The following is a 21,266-nucleotide window of genomic DNA, read 5'->3' on the forward strand; positions in this document are numbered from 1 at the left end:
AACTTAGTCTCATATAAAAGCTCTCATTTGGATGAACAACCTCCAATGACAGTATGTGTGTAACTTGAACAGTTGCTAAGATACTGGAAGTTGTTTACAAAACATTGGAAACCTAAGTGTTTACTGTGACTTATAAAATCCAATTTAAGACCTAGAACTATAAGAATATTACCACTATAAAATTAGTTTCCGCTGAAGATTTTGCCATTTACACTAACAGCTGTGGTTCCAGAGATATAGACATTTGTTTGAAATGCAAGGGCATTCTTTGATTTTATCAAAAAGCTTAGGCTGCACCCACTGGAAGCTACAGTACAGATTAACATTGGAGAAAATTAGTTAAATAAGCAGTTTGCTATTTTCTGACTTTGGTGACATTTATAAGGGTGTAATTGCATTCTGCCCATGGGGTGGTGGCCTGCTAAACCTTTTCACTTACTGTTTCATGTGGCTCTTCCCTCAGTGTGGTACATTGTGCATGCTATGTAGTATCCCTTACTTAAGTGACAACACTTCAGTATTTACTAAAATCTGCTATAGTACGTGACCAAACCTCTCAGTTGTCCAGATTTTGACAGAATGTCCTGATTTTTTACATCATATTTTAGGCCTATTCCTCATAAAATTTGTGGTTTTACAGCAAATCACTGGATAGTGAAGTCACTAAGCAATGACAGATATTTGAGATTCTGGCTTTAATATCCTTTCAGAAAATGCATGCTAACACAAAACCTTTTATTCTAGCAACTTTCTAAATTTATAAGAGCAATGTTTAAAATGTGTAATTTTTGGGCCTTTGTTCCCCATTATTTTCAGCTTTGTCTAGATTTCTTACATCATGGTAAGATTTCATGATGTTAACATGGTACAATTTGTGCCCCTGTCTCCTGCCTAGCAGTTCTACCATGTAGGTAACATCACTGACCTTCCTTACCACTATGAAGGGTCCCTCCCAAGCTGCCTGCAGCTTTTTATGTCTGACAGGAATGAGAACCATAACCTGCTACCCCACAGCATACTCTCTAGCTTGGGCATTCTTGTCATACCAGACCTTTCTCTGCTGGTGGGCTTCTGCCAGGTTCTCCTGAGCCAAGCCCATGAGTTCCCTGAACCTTGTCCTGAGGTTTAGGACATATGCCACAACAGACTCCTTGTGGGATTCACACTCACCCTCCCACTCATCACAAATCAAATATGCCCATACAGCAACTCAAAGGGTGAAAAAATGTGGATTCCTGGGGCACCTCTCTGTAAGCAAACAACAGATGGGGCAAATATTTGTCCCACTCCCTCTTGAACTGGTCTGCAAATGCCCGTATTGTGGTCTTTAGTGTAGAGTTTAACCTCTCCACAAGACCATTAGTCTGGGGATGGTAGGGGGTGGTCTTTAGGTGCTTCACCCCAAAGTGCTTCCACAGACAATCCAGCAGGTCTGACATGAAATTGGAATCTCAGTCAGTCAGTATTTCTTTTGGGAAACCTACCCTGCTGAAACTCTCTGTCAAAGTATTTGCCACTTTTTCTGCCTCAATGGAGGACAGGGCTACCACTTAAGGGTATTTGGTAACATAATCTACTGCCACTAGGATATACTTCTTCCCTGTGGAACTTGACGTACTCAGAGGCCCCACAATATCCATAGCTACCCTCTGAAACAGCTCCTCAATCACAGGCAAAGGCATCAAAGGAGCTTCGACCTTGTCTCCTGCCTTGCCTACCTTTTGGCACTGCTCACAGGTTCTGCAGTACCCTGTTACATCTCTGGAAATCCCAGGCCAATAAACGTTCTGCATAATATGTCTCTTGGTGCACTTTATGCCCATATGACCTACAAACAGAATGTCATGGGCTATGGCTGGAAGTGCCAGACGGTAGGCTCTCGGCACTACCAACTGATGTATTCTTTCACCCTCTAGCCCTCCCTCAGGGGTCCACTCTCTATACAGTAACCCTTTGTCCCATTATATAGATTCCCCCTTTCCTTCAGAATCAGGCACCTCCCTGGCTACCTCTCTCAAGCCTTGTAATGTAGGGTCTGAGAGCTGATCCTGTCTCAACTCTCTTTGTAAACCTTCCCAGCTCCCCTTCCACAGAAAGTCTGGCATCCTCTGATAGCGGTGCCTTGCTTTCCGCCTGGGTACTTCTATTCACCTCTACCTTTGCAGTCGCTCTGTCCAAGGGAACATCACTACCCACAAGCAGCTGTGGCTCACCTTCAGTCTCACTCCTACAGAGTAGCTCCTTCTCTGAAGTAAACACCTCACCAGTCCTGGTTTCAAGTGTGCGGTCTGTCTGGGTCTAACCCTCAAGGACACCAGAGCCACATGCTTATCTCCAAGCCTGACTGCATGGAACTGCATGCACACAAGGTACTGTATTATCAAAATCATTCCCTATCAGGACATCTGCAGGCATATCTTCAAACACACCTACTTGCTTGCTTCCTTTTCCACCCTCCCAGTCAAGATGAACCCTAGCCAAAGGGATTTGGAATGGGGTCCCTCCTAAAGCTCTGACTGGAGTAGACTGTCCAAGCAAGTAGTGCTTCTGTTTAACCATTGCAGGTTTCACAATGGTTAGGTCAGAGGCTGTGTCTCTCTTAGCAGTAGCCTGTTTTCCATCTACTAAGATAGGATATAACCTCTTGTGGTAGTTTGGTACCCTTGTTGTCTCCAGACAACCTACTGCTGGCATTCTGTCATTCCCACTTCTTGGCTCTCCCATCTTTTGTTCCCCACCTTGCCTCCATGGACATCTATATGATACATGGCTCCACTGGTTGCATTTAAAACATTTAACCCTTGATTCTGGCTGTGTACCTGAACTAGTGGCTTCCCCTGTTACTGGCAGACTCTGTTGGGATGATTTAGGCTGCCCACCATGTGTTTCCTTAGACCTATGTGCAGTACTTGGTATCCTTTTCTTGTGTAGCGATGCCCTGCTTGCTAGGTATAGGTCTCCCTTTTCCCCAACTTATCTGTGGTATAACATTGTCTGCTAACCAGATTCTCATGTCCTCAGGCAAAGGGCTAATGGCTTGTTCCCTCACCAAAAGGTATGCCCTTCAAAAGTGGTGGCCTGACACCCACTCACCCATCTATGAAAATAAGTGTTTAACTCAGCAATATATTCACACACACTTTCATGTGCCTTGCATCTATGCCCACAAAACGTTTTTCTATAAGCTTCAAGCGTTAACTTAAAACACTCTAATAAACTGTTTTTTAACAGTATTAGAATTTAAGCAATCAGTATCAGACAATCTAAAAATAGCAGTTACAGCTTTACATTGGAGTAAGGGTGTCAGGAAACGTACCTAGAGCCATTGTTCAACATTATATTGTTTACCAACCCTTTCAAACATATGAATAAAACTATTAAAAGTATCACCCTCTGTAAATTGTGGAAATTTACTGACCTTTATTGCTTCTGGGGTTTGGTTACTCTCCTCCCCATTATCTCCATGACCCTATTAAAAGAGTAAGCATTTCCTTTTCATGTTGCCTCTGCCTCTCATTTTTCTTCAGCCTCCAAATATTTCAGTCTCTCGTTTTATTCGGCCTCCAGACATTTCAGCCTCTCTGATGATTCTAGTTCCAACCGTTTGGCCTCCAGTTCAAGTCTCTTTAACTCCAGATGGATTTTTAAGTCCTCTGAGGCAAAGTTGAACTGTCCATTATCTGAGAGTTGTACATCCCAAAGGCCAATCTGGCTATCTTCCTGGTTGCAGGTCTGTGATGGAGCTGTGACTAAGGCTGCAACCATTTCCACTTTAGTCAGGTGTACATGCTCCAGTCCTTTGGCTTGGCACATCTCAGCCAACTGGTTCACTGTCATCTCTCCATAATCCGTCTCTGACATCCTTGCCTTCTCTCCCTAACTAAGCTAACAAAAAATGAATGCAACTATTGTGATATGAAACTCTGAATATCTATCGTGTGGCTGCTTGAGAGTACAAACACCTTCTTTAGTGACCACTGTTTACAGGCTACAGGAGTTCAATATCCACACCACTGAATTCCAATATGTGGATATCCCACCACTACCAACCAATAGATGTGACACCCCACCAATGGACTAGTAATCAAGGAACCTCAATCCTCACCACTGGCACCAGTGGGGGATGTACAATGGGAGGATAGCAAGTACACACATAGTATTTCCAGATGCACCTTTCTGCATCAAGTGCAATTTCCCTTAAGAGTGCACAGAGACCACAGTCAGATCAGGGCTGGTTTCTCCCTCTTTCTCTATATTCCCAATAAGACTCACCACTGGCACAGCTATAGAGTTGAGATCTCATCTGAGTGGCCAAGCCAAGAACTCCAGTGCCCACCCTGTCCAACCAGTGCTTCATATCCCTGCCCAAATAGATCACACACACATACTCTTTGAGGTTTGGTTTACAAACACACACACACACACACACACACACACACACACACACACACACACACATGGGAAAGGCTTGCACAGGTTTACTAGCCATGCCCCCTTTTTGCCCCAGACTATAAGGTAATTAGCCAACTCCTTATTAGCTACTTTAAGGCCCTTAACAAAGGGTATCCAGTCTTACTGTGTAATAATAATATTAATACAAATGGTAGTTTGACCAAGAGCAAGGCTATTAGGAGTGGCCCACAGTGTCACCAAATAAATATATAAGTACTCTCAAAACGTAAATATGACTCACAAAGATCATCCACAATGAAATGTTTAAATATTATTTAATAATAAATAATAAAAGAACAAGAAAATACTCAGTATATATTCACAGTGGCATTAGAGTTCAAAATCACAGGAAATATTTAAAACAACATTGCAGGACAGTCTCAGATAAAGCAAAATATCTAAGCTAAGCTTTGCTATATTGCTGACTATATCTAAGAGAATTATACTGTTCCCTAGAAACTTAGTTCATCAGAGCAAGGCAGATGTGGTGAATGGATCTTCTCCATGTCAGGTCCAGGACAGAATACAAAATGCTGTGTCTATCTCAGAGACTTCTTAAATTAATATCTCAAACATTACTACTGGGATAGCTTGCAGAATGACATCATTTCTTGTCATCTGACTCTATCCCAGTTAAAACCTTCACTGCTGGAAGCATCTACCTGTGAAAATACAAAGATCTCAGATCTTTTGGCAGATGCTGGAAGTCATAAAACAATTACATCCCTTCACATTTCAAGACTAGTAATTATTTTACCCTAGAGCCAATACAGAAGGCTCCCCAGTTTTAGACATTGTGTCTCCTTGCTGCATTGAAAACTGAAAGATACCATCTTTTATTGCGTGGCCAAGTAATTTAATTTCAGATATTTTTCTGAAGTTAACCTCCTGCATTCCAGTTTCCGCTGTTAAAATACATGCATTTAGACAGCTACAATAGTGCATGTACATTTCTGTTCTCTTCCAGTAGGGCACACTGTGGTTACATTTTAAGCACAAGCACGTTATAAAATACCTTCTTTAAACATGCCTGTACAGACCAGTTTGATATACACATGACAAACAGTTCTAATACAGTTGTAACACAAACATCTAATATAGATCGTGTTGATATCCACAAATGACATATAACTATTTACAAAATTCCAGATAGTTGTACTGGCAGACTTCCCCTTTGTCACACTCCTAAATGGTCCCTACACACCACTAGATCCTCACTGTATTGTATAAATCTTTAATAAAATGCTTATATTAATTTGGATGATGCATATCACAACACCTTCCTCTGCTATATCTCAGAGAGCAAAGCTGAATAAGCCAACAGGCAAGGAGCTAAAATTATGAAGGTCTACCTTATTTAACAAAAGAGGAACTCATTTTCATTAGTATAATGTGTGATTATGAGCATGTCAATTAATCTCCCTGTATGTCTACATTCTAACTAATGAAAATTAACACAAAATACACTCAGAAATATATAACACATTACAACCACATTCCCTAAGCAATCATAGAATGGTTCTAGTTCAGAACACTGTTTGTTAACTAGTAAGAGATATGTTGTCTGCATCAAAATTACCAAATACAGTTTATCTGAGGCTGCAGTACAATATAACTTTTAAATGAGGCACTACACATGTTTTTACAGTTGGACTAGCCCAGGAGAATCCAGGCCCTCAAACATCTATCCTACACAGATAGGCTAAAAGCCCTGTCCCTCTATTCAGTTTCATACAGACTCCTCAGAGGTGACTTCTGTCTGGCATACAAAGCAATCTCAGACCCTGCCCTGATGGGACTGCTGCATATCCACAAGTCAAGCTTCACTGGAGTAACCTGCACACGCAACCTCAACCTGGTCTGTGACATCAATAAGACTTGCTGGCTGGACAGATTTGTGTCCCAGAGACTCCCCCATCTGTGGAATAAACACCTTCTCCACATCAAACAGAGTACCTCATTACCCCTTTTTAAGCGCAACCTGGATAACTGGATGGGAAACAAAAAATACACCCCTGGGATTCCACCTGTGCCCCTGCTGGACAGGGGCTTTGAGTGCTGACTTGTCTAAACATGGGATAAACTCAGGTCTATATTATATCATCGAATGCTTAAAAAAGCGAACGCTGATTGATCGACCTAATTTAAGCGAAAGCTTACAATCTTGAACTGTCAGATCAGCGATTTTTTCCCAAGGAAAAAAATCGATGATCCAAAACACATACACACAACACAAGCACACCAAACAAACAGAAATCCACACACATACACCTAAAATCTGATACCTAACCCTACACTAAACTATGCACACACCACTAACTGCCCACTTACCTTAACCCAAACCCTAACCCTAAGGTCCGTCACTATAGCACACTCACCTCACTCGCTCCCTAACCCTAACTCACTTAAATCCACCCTAACCCTCATGTCCACTCAATCGCACACACACCTAACCTGAGCCCTAACCCTAACTCACCTAAATCACCCTAACACTCACATCCACACAATCGCACACTTGCCTGAATCCGACCGGTAACTTCCCACTATAACACTGAAAATACCGTAGCAACAGAAATGGACAACTGAACTCTTTCTCTAGGAAAAAATTTGAGTTTCTGCTGCTTCGATATTTTGCAGTTTTGCAAAAATAAGTTCGATCAATCAGCGTTCGCTTTTTTAAGTGTTCGAGGATATAATATAGACCCGATAAACTCTTGGCTAGGCTTATAAGGGCCTCAGGACCAATAGCCTAATAACTTCCTATGATCCTATGATCCTGTGATCCTATATATTCGCATTTTGAGGTTGTATAACATATCACTGAAAGAGAAATGCTTTGGTTTTATGTAAAGACAGCTGTTTATACTTTGTTATGAAAATATGTGCCCACAGGATGAGACTACATTGCATATGGTGGTGAAACTATTTACTTATATATACAGGGGACTGTACCCATGAAAATAGTAGTTTTGAGCAATTTTTCAAATATTTTGATTTATTCAAATACATTCTGCCTTTTAGCATGAATTATTCTCATGAAAAAAAAACAGAGCACTAGAGAAAATGCTAATCAATAAAAATACAGACTAAAATTTACAAAACATACTTACCTCAAAGAATGTGGTATCCTTATATAATAATATCCAGGCATAAAAATGGGAAGGGGTCCTACAGCTGTACTAGGAAACAAAAGTCTAAAATGTAATGTAATTAGAAATTAATAAAATGGTAACAGAAGTTCAAAAAATGAAAAAATATTTTGGATTGTCAATAAGCACATAATATCTATTACAGTAGCCACTGGGAAATTATTATGTGAATTACAGCTTCACATTTCATCAAATATCCTTCTCCTTATCTACATCACCAGATATTATGTAAATCGTCCATATGACCCCCTCCCATATATATAAATTACTACACAGCTACATAAACATGGAAGCAAATGCATAGGGGGGGGGCTATCTTTCTATATAAGAGCATAATAATTAATAAAATCCCAAAAGCATTCTGAATCATGTCACTTCAGTTGTTTATTTTTTTTACATTAAACTCAATAATTCTCATTTTTCATCATTTCAGGATACTGAGGGGTATATCATCCCTTTCTAAGTTGACAAATAACTGTTCTTATGCTAGTCCAAAAACATTACCATACTGAGTGCTTAGTTCATTTAGGCCTAGGGTTTGATACAGACTGCTGTAATTTATGTCAAAATTTAAAAAGCTACATGACTTAGAAATATCGTCTTAACCAAACTCTAACAATATAAACAAACAAACAAGCATGCTACTCCAGTAAGTGGCCACTGCAATGTATTCATACTCCACCCTGGCAAGATCACGACTCCCTCTCCAAAAACAGACAATACAACAGACTCTATCCCTACACATTTTAATTCCTACTTTATACAGTCAGGATTATCTCTCTTAGACACTAGCACATCTGTCCCTTTCTCTCTGCCCTTGTCCAAACAAAACCAACCACAGCTCTACAATTTTAGGCCGGTACCCACCTCACTCATAATGAAGTTGCTCCTTAAACTAAAAACTACTTCTGTAACTGTAAACCACCACCATCAGGCTACCTAAATGTGGCTGCAGAAGTCATAGCCTTCCCTGTGTCCATACTAATTAATAGGTACATAGCAGAAAGATACATCCCATCACTGTGGAAAAAATCCTACATCATACCACTACACAAAGGAGGCAAATCTACAGAGTTTAATAACTACAGACCAATAGAGATTCTCTCCCCCCTCTCTAAATATTAGAGAAATGCAAGTGTATGCAACTGATGCATAACCACCTAACATATTCACAACGGGTCTATATTAGCGTATCGAATGGACTAAATAGCGAATGCTATTTAGTTGATCCGATACTGTCGAAATGGCAAAATAGCAAAGACACGGAAAATCAAATTTTTTCCCAGGGAAAATATTTGGTGGGCCGTCTTCGAGGACTTTGCCATTTCTTCCATTATGGTGCGATCTCGGAGTTGGTATATTTAAGTAGGGGGTGTGGGGGCAAATCCCCCCACTTATCTTTGCGTTTAAGGTTTTTTTTTTTTTTTTTTTTTTTTGCGGAACAGTGAATTTTTTCACGTTCGCTATTTATATCGTACGATAATGTAATATAGACGCTTCACAACTAACTACAGCACACAAACACATTCATCATCCAGAAAAATACCCAGCACTAAAAAAAAACATATTAATGCCCTACTGTCCATCAAGGGACCCTGTTATAGTAACAAATTCTTACAATTCACAAATAAGTCAAATGATGCTGTAGGAGACTTGCTCTACTCCGTATATTCGCTAAACTCTGAAATAGTGTCCACACAGAAATAAAACTCTCTGAAAAACTCAATAGTTTTAAAACATCTCTTAAACATCTTAAACAACATCTTAACCAGTTCTGGTCCTGCACATGCCCATTGCCAGGTTAAGACTTTGTGCTCACTCTCCAAATACTCTCAACCTCTCACTGAAATGACAAAACATTTTTTAGACATAACTGCTACCTGTACAATCCACTAAGTCACACGTGGACTTTCACATTAGTAACCTCTACATTTTTTAACTCTTAGAATGTATAAATGTAACTGCTGTATGTGTATAAATGTAACTAGAAATGTAACTACTCTGTGTTTAACTGGAACCGAGTATAATGCAATGCAAACTAATCGAGTTTTCTCCATGGGCCTCCGTTGAAAATAGGTGTCCAGTTGTCCAGTTACCTCTGTTGAGCAAAAGCTGGACATAAAACCAATCAACCTGCTAAACATGAACTAAGAATTGCTATACTCAGTGTAAGTTCACTAACAGGATGGAGTTTGGAAGTAAATGACATGATGGTAAGAAGGAGGTTGGAAATCCTCTGTATGGAGGATCCAAGACGGAAGGGCAGACCAGCAAAGCCACTTGGCTTGGGATCCAGAATCAGCCACTCAGTTGGAGGACAGGCTAGAAATGTTGTTGGAATTGTGGTGAGGGAAAGTCTTCAGGAGGCAGTGAAGGATGTAAGCGGAATTAGTGAGAGTCTCATGGCAATCAGACTCCAGCCCTAATGATAGGGCAGTATTCATAACCTCAGCCTATGCCCCACAGCAGGGTTGTGATAGTGAGAAAAAGTGTGTATTCAGACAGTAGTTGCAAGACCTACTAGATAAAGCAGGACAACATGAATTGGTGTTTATAATTGGCTAGAATGCACATAATGGCACAAACAGAACAGGATGTGAGGACTGCTTGGGTCCACATGGGGTGGGGCAACAGGAATAAAAAAGGAAAGGCCATTCCAGACTTCTGTCTGGCAAATAGCTTGATGGTGGCCAACACAGAGTTCAGAAAAAAAGACGGTCATATGATCACTTACAAGAGTGGCCAACATGCAACTTGGGATAGAATCAGTGATTGCAAAGTCATCCCCAATGAAACAGCTGCAAGCAGTGGTCAGAGAAGGCTTTAAGGTCAACAGGGACCAGGTTGAAGACAAGGGGCCAGATTCACGAAGCCTCCGTGTAAGAGTTATAACTCTTAAACGGAGGCTGCAGTTAAACGGTGTGATGTCAGCATGTCATGCATATGCATGAGGTGCATGAGGCATGCTGAATCACACTAGTAACTCTTACACGGTCCGTGTAAGAGAGTAGGGGGCGTGTCTGTAGGCTAAGCCCTGCAAGCGGACACGCCCCCGGAAGACTAGAATGGCTGAAAGTAAACAGCCAAGAGAGAGGCCATGGAAATGTGAATAAACACACTACACAACACATGCCCCGACTGACCATCAGTGTATAAAGTGAAGAGATGTTATAAAATTAAATTAAAACCTTTTTTTTTTTTTTTTAAAACCCCGTAAATGTTTGCTACTGTGTGCACTCGTGTGCGCGGGTGTGCTACTAGCGCAATTGCAGTTAGCAGTCCGTGGAGAAGGATATAAGAACTAAATATGCAAATTAAGCCAAGAAGTAATAGCTTAGCGGTAGAGTTGCTGGCCTAAGAGTAGGCAGGCAGGGGTCGAGCCCCCACAACAACCTTTTTTTTTTTTTTTGTAAATAAGCACTAAAACGCCCCCTGACAGTATTGTACAAATGTAAAAGTATTCCCTTTTGTAAAATGGAATGAAATGGAGCATATATTTTGAAGTAACACAATAATAAAAATAGTCAGAAATGTACTGATAGCTAAGCTGCTGTGAGACAGATGGGCAAGTAGCTGAGTACTGTTTAACAAGCTGCAAACTGCATGCCCGTTGCTAAGCACTGGTTTAATAGGCTGAAACTGTTTGCAACTAGCTGTGCTTAGCTGAACATGTGTGTCACTAGCCAATTAAGATTTATCCCAGCGCACACCGTTTGCGCGCCGCTCCCACAAGCTAACTGCCAGTGCGCATGCGTTAGCTCCGTGCAAACGAGCGCAGACCTGGTTTTAAGTGCTTAAAAGTGCTTTTGGCATGTTTGATTGACAGGTCCTCAACTCAGTTCTGTAAGGAAAATCAAAAATCAGTTGCCAGATTTGAACCCAGGATACCATGCACTAGAGTCAAGGTACTAAACCACTAAGCCATGACAGCAGTACATAGAAATGCAGAAATAGCATATATATGTGATAAAATCCAGAATGGAGCATGATAAAGCATTTTCAGTGAAGTAAATACAATTCCAAAACGGCCAATCAGAGAAATGTGCGGGAAAAGAGGCATATATAAGCCCCATAGGCGGGAATACACAGCAGAAACGATTGTAGAACAGACCTGCAGTCAGAATGAGTGGAGTAGGTGAGGGACATTGCTTTCGAGCACAGCGTTGGGGCGTTGAGGAGTCCAGATACATGGCCTGGCTCCTTGTCCATCATCACGAGGCCCAACTCATGCAGGGCCAGGTCTCATGGGGAGCGTACAGGGCAGAGGCATGGGACCAGTTGGCTCGTGATCTGACCAGTGCTACTGGCATTCCACGCACTGGTGAGCAGGTCCATCACCACCATGCGGACCTGAAGCGACGCAAGCAAGACCAGTTGACCGAATGGATCCAGGAGGCCCGGCATATGCCCAACGCCCCACTACTGAGTAAGTTACATTTTACTTATGTATGTAAGGATTTCAACTGGCTGATACTATGGAGATGTGTAGTCCAATATTACTTCTTTCGTATTACAGCTGCAGGTGTCCGCTCTATGAACCGCGAGATGCATGGCCGTAGGCTGGTGCGGCTGCGCCACCATGCAGGTTAGTAACCCCACCCAGTACTTGTAAATAAATATTATACTGTAGCATGTATCAGAACACTGCAGTGTATTGATTAAAAGTAATATAATGTGCAAGCAAGATTTGAAAGTCTGCAGGTATGGCTGCAACAAGTTCATCAGTATGCAAGTGTAACTGGAAATATAATTGATAGAATTAAACAGTGCTGTAATACAGATGTCCCACCATTACTTAAAATAGTGTAACCTGCAGTAGTCTCAAGAGTACAGCTTCAGAATCTGAGGTAGTCACATGTGAGATATATCCCCTGTTGAAATGCTGAATCATGACAGAAGTGAGGCTGTTGGAAAGTGTTTGAATCACCACCAGTCTAACATGTGAACAAAGCCTAGAAGTAGCAACCTGAACTGTGAAGTTGCAGGATGTGTGAGAGTGACAGAAAGGGTCATGTATGAATAAATAAAGTAGTAATAACCCCTGAATATATTAGCCCCAGTGTGTTTCTACAGAACTAAATGCATGTGGGAAGTACAACTTAATATCCCAAACTGATTTGAGTGTGTCAGAATCTGGAAGGTCTAGGCCAAATTCTGTATATGGTGATCACAGTAAACAATTTGCAGATAGAATGAATGATTATTTGACAGACTAAACAGCCATAGTTGTCCCCTGTCCTGTCATCAAAGTGTAGCAGGATGATGTATCTGATCAAATTCAAAATAAGTAGGATAGTGATGTATTTGTAACAGGTCTAGCATGATAGTCAAATAAAAATTATTTTGAAACATCAGCTTCAACTTAATTGTGTACCTATTACAAATGTAAATCAATGTGTAACATATGAATGTGTCATCACTTTCTATCTCCACCCAACCCTATAATTCCATATAACAATACCCACTAAATAATGGTATGTGAACATTTCATTAATCATGGACATTTGTCCGTTTCAAAAATATATGCATGTCTGTTCGTGCATGTGCCCTGTTCATACCTGCAAATTTGATGGCCTGTTGCCATTAATCAACCCTGCATGTTGTTTGACTGTGTATTTCTGTTCAAATAATGCATGTGATATTGATATGCCCCTTGTTCAATGGTGTTAATATCTGGGTGTTTGTTTGATGGGAATACCAATGCATGCTGTTACAACTAATCTGAATGGAATAAAATGCCACTAACCCAAAATAACATAACAACTCACAAACCTAGAACGCTTGGGAAGGCAGGTCCCAGCGGACCCACCTCTCCCACCTCAGCTGGCGACTGCACCTGGCATTAGTGCCCAGGCCGGACCCCCCTCCGGTGGCCCTGTGCCACCTTCGGGTGGAAGCGCTGCAGGGGATGGGGCCGGTCCCCCCTCTGCAAGTGTGGCCGGAGGGGTTCGTCCACTCACCCTCCAAGGTGTCCGGTCTGTGGTGTGAAGGGAGATCCAAGACTCCGTTCTTGGGCCCCTATGCCAGCTTGAGGCTCGTGTGGCACAGCTAACGGCCCCGGCCGTTGCCCCGCCTACACAGCCCCCAGCACAGCCCCGTCCTGGGCTGTGAAGGAACAGTGGCAACTGCCTATGGGTGGGGATATCAGTTCCACTGTTGCCATCTGTGGGCTCATGCATCTCGGATATCCCAACCTCCGTCCCCATCAATTGTGTAACCCCCCCACATGTGGCATACACCGCCCCTGTATGCGTCTTGTCTGTCTTGTCTGTTAACCTACCCAACCTACCTCCCCAGCTATACCGACTTCCTTCACCTGACATACCACTCTCACCTGAAAAAAAAAAAAAAGGGCACTCTGTACCCACAAAAAAATTACGCCCCATACATAGCTGTCCATGTCGCACACATGTCTGCTTGACATTGAAACAGTTAATTACAATTGGCTCTACAACAAATATTAATGTTGTCCTGACACCTCTCTCAGGGGTGAAAGGTTTCCAATGTCTCACCAAAATACATGGAAATGCACAGCTGTTGCTGCCAAAGACATGGGCATCTATGGGCCTTACCTACATCCCTCCTGCAAATCCCACGCTTGTTTCCCTACTGTCTTACCCTCTTTGTGACCCCTTTTCACCACTTTCCTATCACCCCTTTTTCTTTTCTTTCAAAGAAATTAGCGCGGGTGTGCGCTTGTGTTAGAGGAGCTTACCGCCAGTGCGCATGCGTGAGCTCCGCGCAAACGAGCGCAGACCTGGTTTAAAGTGCTTAAAAGTGCCTTTATGGCACTTTGATTGACAGGTCCTGTACTCAGTTTGAAAGTTTGCAAAGAAAAATAAATTCCCACTGTCAGTCTCGAAACCAGGACCTTGGTAACATTAGTCTGTATGACCTACCACTAAGCCATGCTTGCCTTACAAGAACACAGTGCTAAAATAAATATAACATATAATAGTAGGAATCAGTATAAAGGCAATATAGGAGGTGTACTATCCAAAGCATGTCAGGTACTGGATTCCCATACTAGTTCAGTGTTAACAGAAACAGCCCTGCTATTTGTTAGCTTGTACATAATAAAGTAAGGTAATATACATATATGAAGGTATGTATATCTACACATACAGATATATAAATATATATTAATACATATGAAATATAATTGTAGGTGTCAGTATCCATACACACTCACTACAGGAAACAGTGAAGATAAATGCAGCAACCAGAATCTGCAACACAGCCTGGCTCCTGTGAGACCTACTAACCCCTTTAACTGCTTAAAGGTGCCTCCAGCACTTTGATTGATAGGCCCTATACTCAAGTCACAAGCAGAATATAAGCATACTAGTAGGCCCTACCCCAAGACCATTGTAACACTAGTCTGTATGACCTACCACTAAGCCATGACTCTCATACAGGAATATAGTGCTAAATAAGTGGAACATGTAATAGTAGGAATGAAGATAAAGGCAATATAGTATGACTACTAACTAAAGCATGTCAGGCAGACTTTTATAGTCCCAATTACTGGATTTTCCCATACTAGTGTAGTGTTAACAGAAACAGCCCTGCTAATTGTTAGCTTGTACCCAATAATGTCAGCTAATGTACATATATGAAAGTATGTATATGTACACATATATATATATATTTATATAGCAATACATATGACATATAGTTGTAGGTGTCAGTATGCATACACACTCACTACAGGGAACAGGCAAGAGAAATGCAGCAACCTGAATCTACAACACAGCATGAAGCATGGGAGATTTACTAACCTTCACACTCACAGAACACTGTCAACAGCATACCAGCATGGTCCACGCCCTACAATCTGAAAGGGCAACACCTATCTCACATACCCTTTTATAGCAGTGTCCTGAAATCACAGTGAGACATGCAATCAGTACACACCTGGCTGCATGCAATTAGCAAATGCTGTCTTACAATTGGTGCAGAGGCCATCACATGGACCTATGCAGATACCTACAAAAGCAATGAGTACCCACACTACACTCATGCAATACATTCATTGCACAAAACCGACAGAGAAAGAGAGAGAGAGAGAACAAAACAGAAATAAAGACAGCCAGCAGCAAAACCAGCAGCAGCAGCAGCAGCAAACTTCAAGCAGCACCAGTGACACACCAACAGCTGCCACAAACACAGGTAATGCAAAGTAGCAGGTTAATACTGCGTTTACTGTGACACCTCCAAATGTATCATAGTTCACTATCTATAGGTATGTGCATGAGATAGGTTGTGTGTACATAGTCCTGAAATATAAACATATGTAATATTGCTGTACATGTTACCCATACTTAACACTTCCATAGCTTAGAACACAAGGCCAGTTGTGCATATGATGCAGTAGTTCCCAGGGTCAGTAGAGGTTCCTCCTCATTGGTGTGGGACCACTGTGTATGTATGGCACTGTTCAGGTAAATATCCTGTAGTATGGCCAGGGATTAATATCAGTCTGTCATGTGGTGCTATGTCCTCCAGGAGTGAATGTAGCACACATCCAGGGATACCATTTCGTAACAGTGATGCTATGTGTTCTGCAATGATGAAGGTGGCTCTCACCTGGACATGTGAGAGGATAGGGATGTGACAGTCATTTGGGATAACTAATACCACATGTGTAGGGGAATGGGGGGGGGTACCTGCACCTAAACTGTCTGCAACAATGTTGCCAATATCTGTGCATGTGGTGAATGTGAAGCATCTTAACACTGCTGACCACAGATGCCTTGCTGTCATGTGAATCTGCCCTGTGCTGCAGTAGCCTCCTACTATTTTTATACAATATGCCTGTATCTGTACTCCACTGGACATGATTAATAAGTGGTGTGCAGTTGTTCTGGGTTAGATATGTGTGTGCACAGTACATGCAGTATGTGGGATGTCTGTGGTAAGCATATGCAAAGGTGCTGGTGGTGTGTGTTGTGGCTACCACTGGCACAATGGGCTGCATGGATAGCATCACTGTCATAACTACTGAATAACTGTGTAATTAAATGCATACATAGCAAGGTAGTGTACTGTGCTTGTGGTGTTGTTCGGATATGTAAATCCAGGCTGAGTAATGTGTACACATCACAGGGTTGGGTTGGATGGCAACACACATCCAGTATGTAGGGATGAACACCCAGAATGTGTCAGACGTGTCACCTGTGCAGAAGTATCCGGCCATTATCTGTGCATCCCCCACAACACACACACATGCAACATATGGCAGAAGTACTATAGCAGTACACACATGTTCATAGGTTCATACTAGGCTATTTGCCCTAGGGCATTGGTAAGCCTAGTAAAATGTGTTTGTCTTTCACCACCCAATTACAAGTTATGCTGCTATGCCCTTGTCCGATGTTAGTATACTGTGCCTCTGTCTAACAGTGACATAGAAGTGATACCTGGGGTACAACTATGATCTACATCCAGTCATCCAGATTCCTATGGAAGAGAGTCAATGAGGGACTCTGCCTAACCTGTAGTGTCAGCTCATTACAGAGTGAAGGGAGCCTCTCAGTCAGGAATATGCCCCTCCAGCATGTCCATGGATGTCAGTGCTGAGGTCCAGCTCTCCTGAGCATGTGGCTGTATGGGACTCTGATTGCCTGAGGTGCAGCATGTTCATTACTGCTGGGTAGGACATGGCTGTATATGGCACGCACAGATTGCCTCTGAACCAGCAATAAGCCACTGAGTCCAGCGGGATTTACTTTACCTGGGAAGCATATGACATCTGTGTGAGCCATTGCATCCCCTTGATGAGGTACTGTTGTCCTGTACCAGTTGCTGTGGGTGTCTGGTTAGGTACATCCCAAAAGGTGCATTATGCAATTATAGGCTTGATGATGGATGAGTAAAGAGGCACAATGACCTCCCCTGCCATACATGTGAATCCCTCATGATTAGCTGGGCTATATAACATGTCTTTCAATCCACATTGGCCATGTGGTTGACAAATGACAGACCGCTACCATGTTTCTACCCCAGGTCCCCAACTCGTCTTCTGTACTCAATGGCCTAACACCTATGTTGTACTGTGCCACCAATGTGGAGGCGTGGTAATCTGTATTGAATACTGATACTCCCCCTCCTTTGTTCAAGTGTTGTGGCCGACAAGAATGGTAACAGCTATAACCTGGTAGTACTGGTGTGCTCCTGTGAAACCTGAAACAGGTTCATGTTACTGCACAGATATCGATGTCCAGCATGTCAAGTAGGGTTTTGAGTGTGTGCATCTTTAGGTCTAGACTTCTGGTGTTGAGTAGCATCACTCTCACTTCCTCATCCTTTGTGATACAAATGGATGTGGGTTTGCCTTATGAGCCTTGCCTAATACAGGCACTATGGGTGTAGCAAGAGTCTCTGCCAAATTCCAATGGGACAGGTGTGACAGGTGCAAGCTGTCCCTAGCAAAGCATACCACCCCAAGATGGCAGGCATTGGCACACCTGTGAATGACACCAGTATGTCAGTCAATTGTTGGAAGGGATCATCGTGCCTTGATATTGTGGCATGGTTCTAGGTGAGGGTAGGATGCTACTCAAGGTCAGGGTCAAACTGTCTTGGGCTACGTGCTCAGAGAGCTCTGTACTGTCTCATGTCATGTAGTCCAGGGAGGAATGTGTCAGGCCATTCACACCAGCATGGACAGTGACTGAGTCATACCTGTACTTGCCTTGGGGTTACCTGAGTATTTGTGTTATGTGGCAGGTCATACTGGCTGACAGGCTGCACACCGTGACCCTCACCTCATTAAGCCTGGTGAACGTGATGTTAGTGTGCCTGATGATAGAGGCACCTAGTACAGGTGTATGAGGTGTGTTGTTTACTGTTAATGGCTGTGAGTGTTCAGCACATTGGCTTTGTGTGATATGTGTTGCACATGTTCGTTTCTGTGGTAGTGGTTGCATGGATGTCTGCTTAGGAGGTCTCTGCTGCATAGGCATAGCTGTGGTCCGAGCCTACAAGTATGTTTATGTGTGATCATGTGTTAGGTCCACTGTTGTGGTAGGTCTATGTGAGACTGGAAGTGTAGTGTGTGGTCTCCTTGGCCACCTGACTGGTTATGGCGGTATTGAGTAGACAGAGCCTAGCCTCCAGTTTGGTATATGGTTGCATCACTCACATGAGTTTGAATTTGTTGTTAGGAGGAGGGCCTTGTCTGTGTACATGCATCTGTTCCAACATTGTCTCTGGAGTACCACACTCACCAGCTGGACTGGGGAGGGAACTGACAACTGACCTCTGGACATGCTAGAATACTATTCTGAATTCTGTAATAATTAATGATTGAAAACAAGGTACAGTGGGGAGTGAGGGTGTACTGACATTACCTACAACTGCTGACTGATATAAAAGCGTCAGTGAGCAAGTGCCAGGTAACCTAAGTGCAATGTGTCACAATTAAGTAAATGCAACAATGAGAAGCAGTCACTTGCTGTCATGTGTAACATGGAAATACGTACAGTAAGCAATGCAGATATCAGTAGTGAGTCACAGATGTGTTGACAAGCTGTGTACTATGTGGAAGTAGCATACCAGTGAAATAACAAGCTAACAAATAACAAGCATATAAACAAAGGTAGATCCAGGAGGCCTGGATGTAGTGGTTGCTACAGCAAACAAGGTGTAGCAATGTCAGTAAGATACAGCTCAGATATGCAGGCACTATAAACCTGAAACCAGATGTCCCCAGCTATGAATGGCAGAGTACAGCCTATTGTCACACACGAGTGCAGACCACAAACCTTGTTAATGTTAAATAACTGGCCTGAAGGCCAACTGCCCATACTAGAACTAATACACTTGTACACTGGGCCCTCAATCAGCAGTGCCCAACTTCAATGGATGAAAGATATGTGTCCTGCCACCACAGTGCTTGCCACCAACCTCCCTAATGTAAAACAACTGGTCTGAAGGCCAAGTGCTTAGTACAAATGACATAGAATGATAGCTACACTGTAATCAAGTTTTAACCAAGCAGTAATAAGTAGAAGTTAATACTCCCTGTATAGAATGTGTACCATGTATTGTTGAGATACTATGCTGATAACCTGTTTGTGTACCTTTCCAGCTTGACATGGCTCCAAAAAGGAACCCATCATATTCTGCTGCAGAGGATGGCGTGATTCACCAGAGCCTGGTGCGTGACTATGCCATCCTGTTCTCACGCACCACCCAGAATCAGCAGGAGAGGTCTGCACTGTGGCAAAACCTCGTTAGCAGGATAAATGATGTTGGCATGCATGATAGGACATATGAGCAGGTGAGACATCACTGCAGTGATTTGATAAGAAATGTCCGCCAGCGTGCTGCAGATATCCGCAGGCAACAGGTTGCCACAGGTGGGGGTGGCCACACATCCCCCCCTCACCAGACAGGAGGGGCTACTGCTAAGTGTTGTGGATCCAGCCCCAGAACAACAACAGCAACACCCATGCATCATGATGGAGGTTGGATCCACACAGCAGCAACATACTGAGCGTGCAGGTAAGATGCCATATTCATTTATTGTTATTACTTTTACATTTGTTGACCCAGATAGTCTAGCTGGATATATGTCCATTTTCAGTAGAGGCCTGTGGAGAAAAGCTCCACACATAACGTAATAAAGGCAGACAGACAAGTTGTTAATATAGACAGCCAACATGATAGAATTGTACACCAGCCTGTTAAGTAAATCAACATACATGTAAGGAACTCAAACAGTTTAGAGTCATACACAATATACCGTTGGTTTAAAAGCAATCCTACCTAAAGCATAACGGTTATGCAATAAGGCAAAAGCCAGATACATAATAGTTAGGGCTCAGAAGGGTAGAGAAGTAGAAGGAGTATGAAAGATACAATGATATGGAAGAGGCAGGAGTCAAGAAGGGAAGTGAGGAAAAGAAGGAAGACAGTCAAGAGGATGTGGGAGGGATGGGAGAAGTAGGTCAGAGCATAGAAGGACATCAAGGTGAAAGAAACAGGGTAGAAGCTAGTTTCTATGCACAATGAGGGGTTAAAGGTAAAGAGAGGGTAGGGAGAGGGACGTTAGCCTGTACTCCAAGAAGAACAAAGCCAGTGGTTTGGGAAGTACAGTTTGAGGTGTCGTTTGAAGAGAGGTAAGGGTGAGATTAGAGTTAACCCCTGGTATGTACATATGACTGTTCTGTACACTGTTACTTCATGCACGCATAAGGTGTGCATGTGGTATGTATCTGTCATCATGATATATATACAGACATTATGTGCAGCTGATGTGTATAAGGGAACTAGTGTACTACTGTACTGTATCATGTGCAAAACAAATGGCACACATGTGCCCACTGACATTACTCTCTTCACACTTCCAGGTCCCTCCCATCTAGCAATGAGGCAGGCCATACATGCTGGTGAGTCTTTTAACATTATCTGTAAAGCAATTTAGAAAACTAGGAAGAGTAGTGTAACTCTGTAGTAGACTTGCTGGTGACTGTGTTCACAATACCCATAATACAGTTGTAGTAGATTGAGTAGTGTAACACGGTACTGATGTTTGTGTTTACTGTGGGGTGTGCATGTGTGCAAGCGTGCCTGTGCCCAAGTGTGCATGTGTGTTAGTGTCCATGAGTGCATGTGTCCATTTCTGAATGTGTGCATTAGTATTGAAATGCATCTCTG

General features: G+C 42.5%; 1 protein-coding gene across 2 annotated transcripts in view; it reads right to left on the reverse strand.

Moving 5' to 3' along the window:
* MAPK8IP1 (mitogen-activated protein kinase 8 interacting protein 1) overlaps positions 1-21,266 on the reverse strand; it is a 1,153,940-nt gene that overhangs the window by 248,088 nt on the left and 884,586 nt on the right. The gene's annotated exons all lie outside the window — the stretch shown is intronic.

Source organism: Protopterus annectens, chromosome 9.part0, assembly GCF_019279795.1.
Source record: "Protopterus annectens isolate FY-2018-M chromosome 9.part0, PAN1.0, whole genome shotgun sequence".
In the NCBI taxonomy this organism is placed as follows: Eukaryota; Metazoa; Chordata; order Ceratodontiformes; family Protopteridae; genus Protopterus; species Protopterus annectens.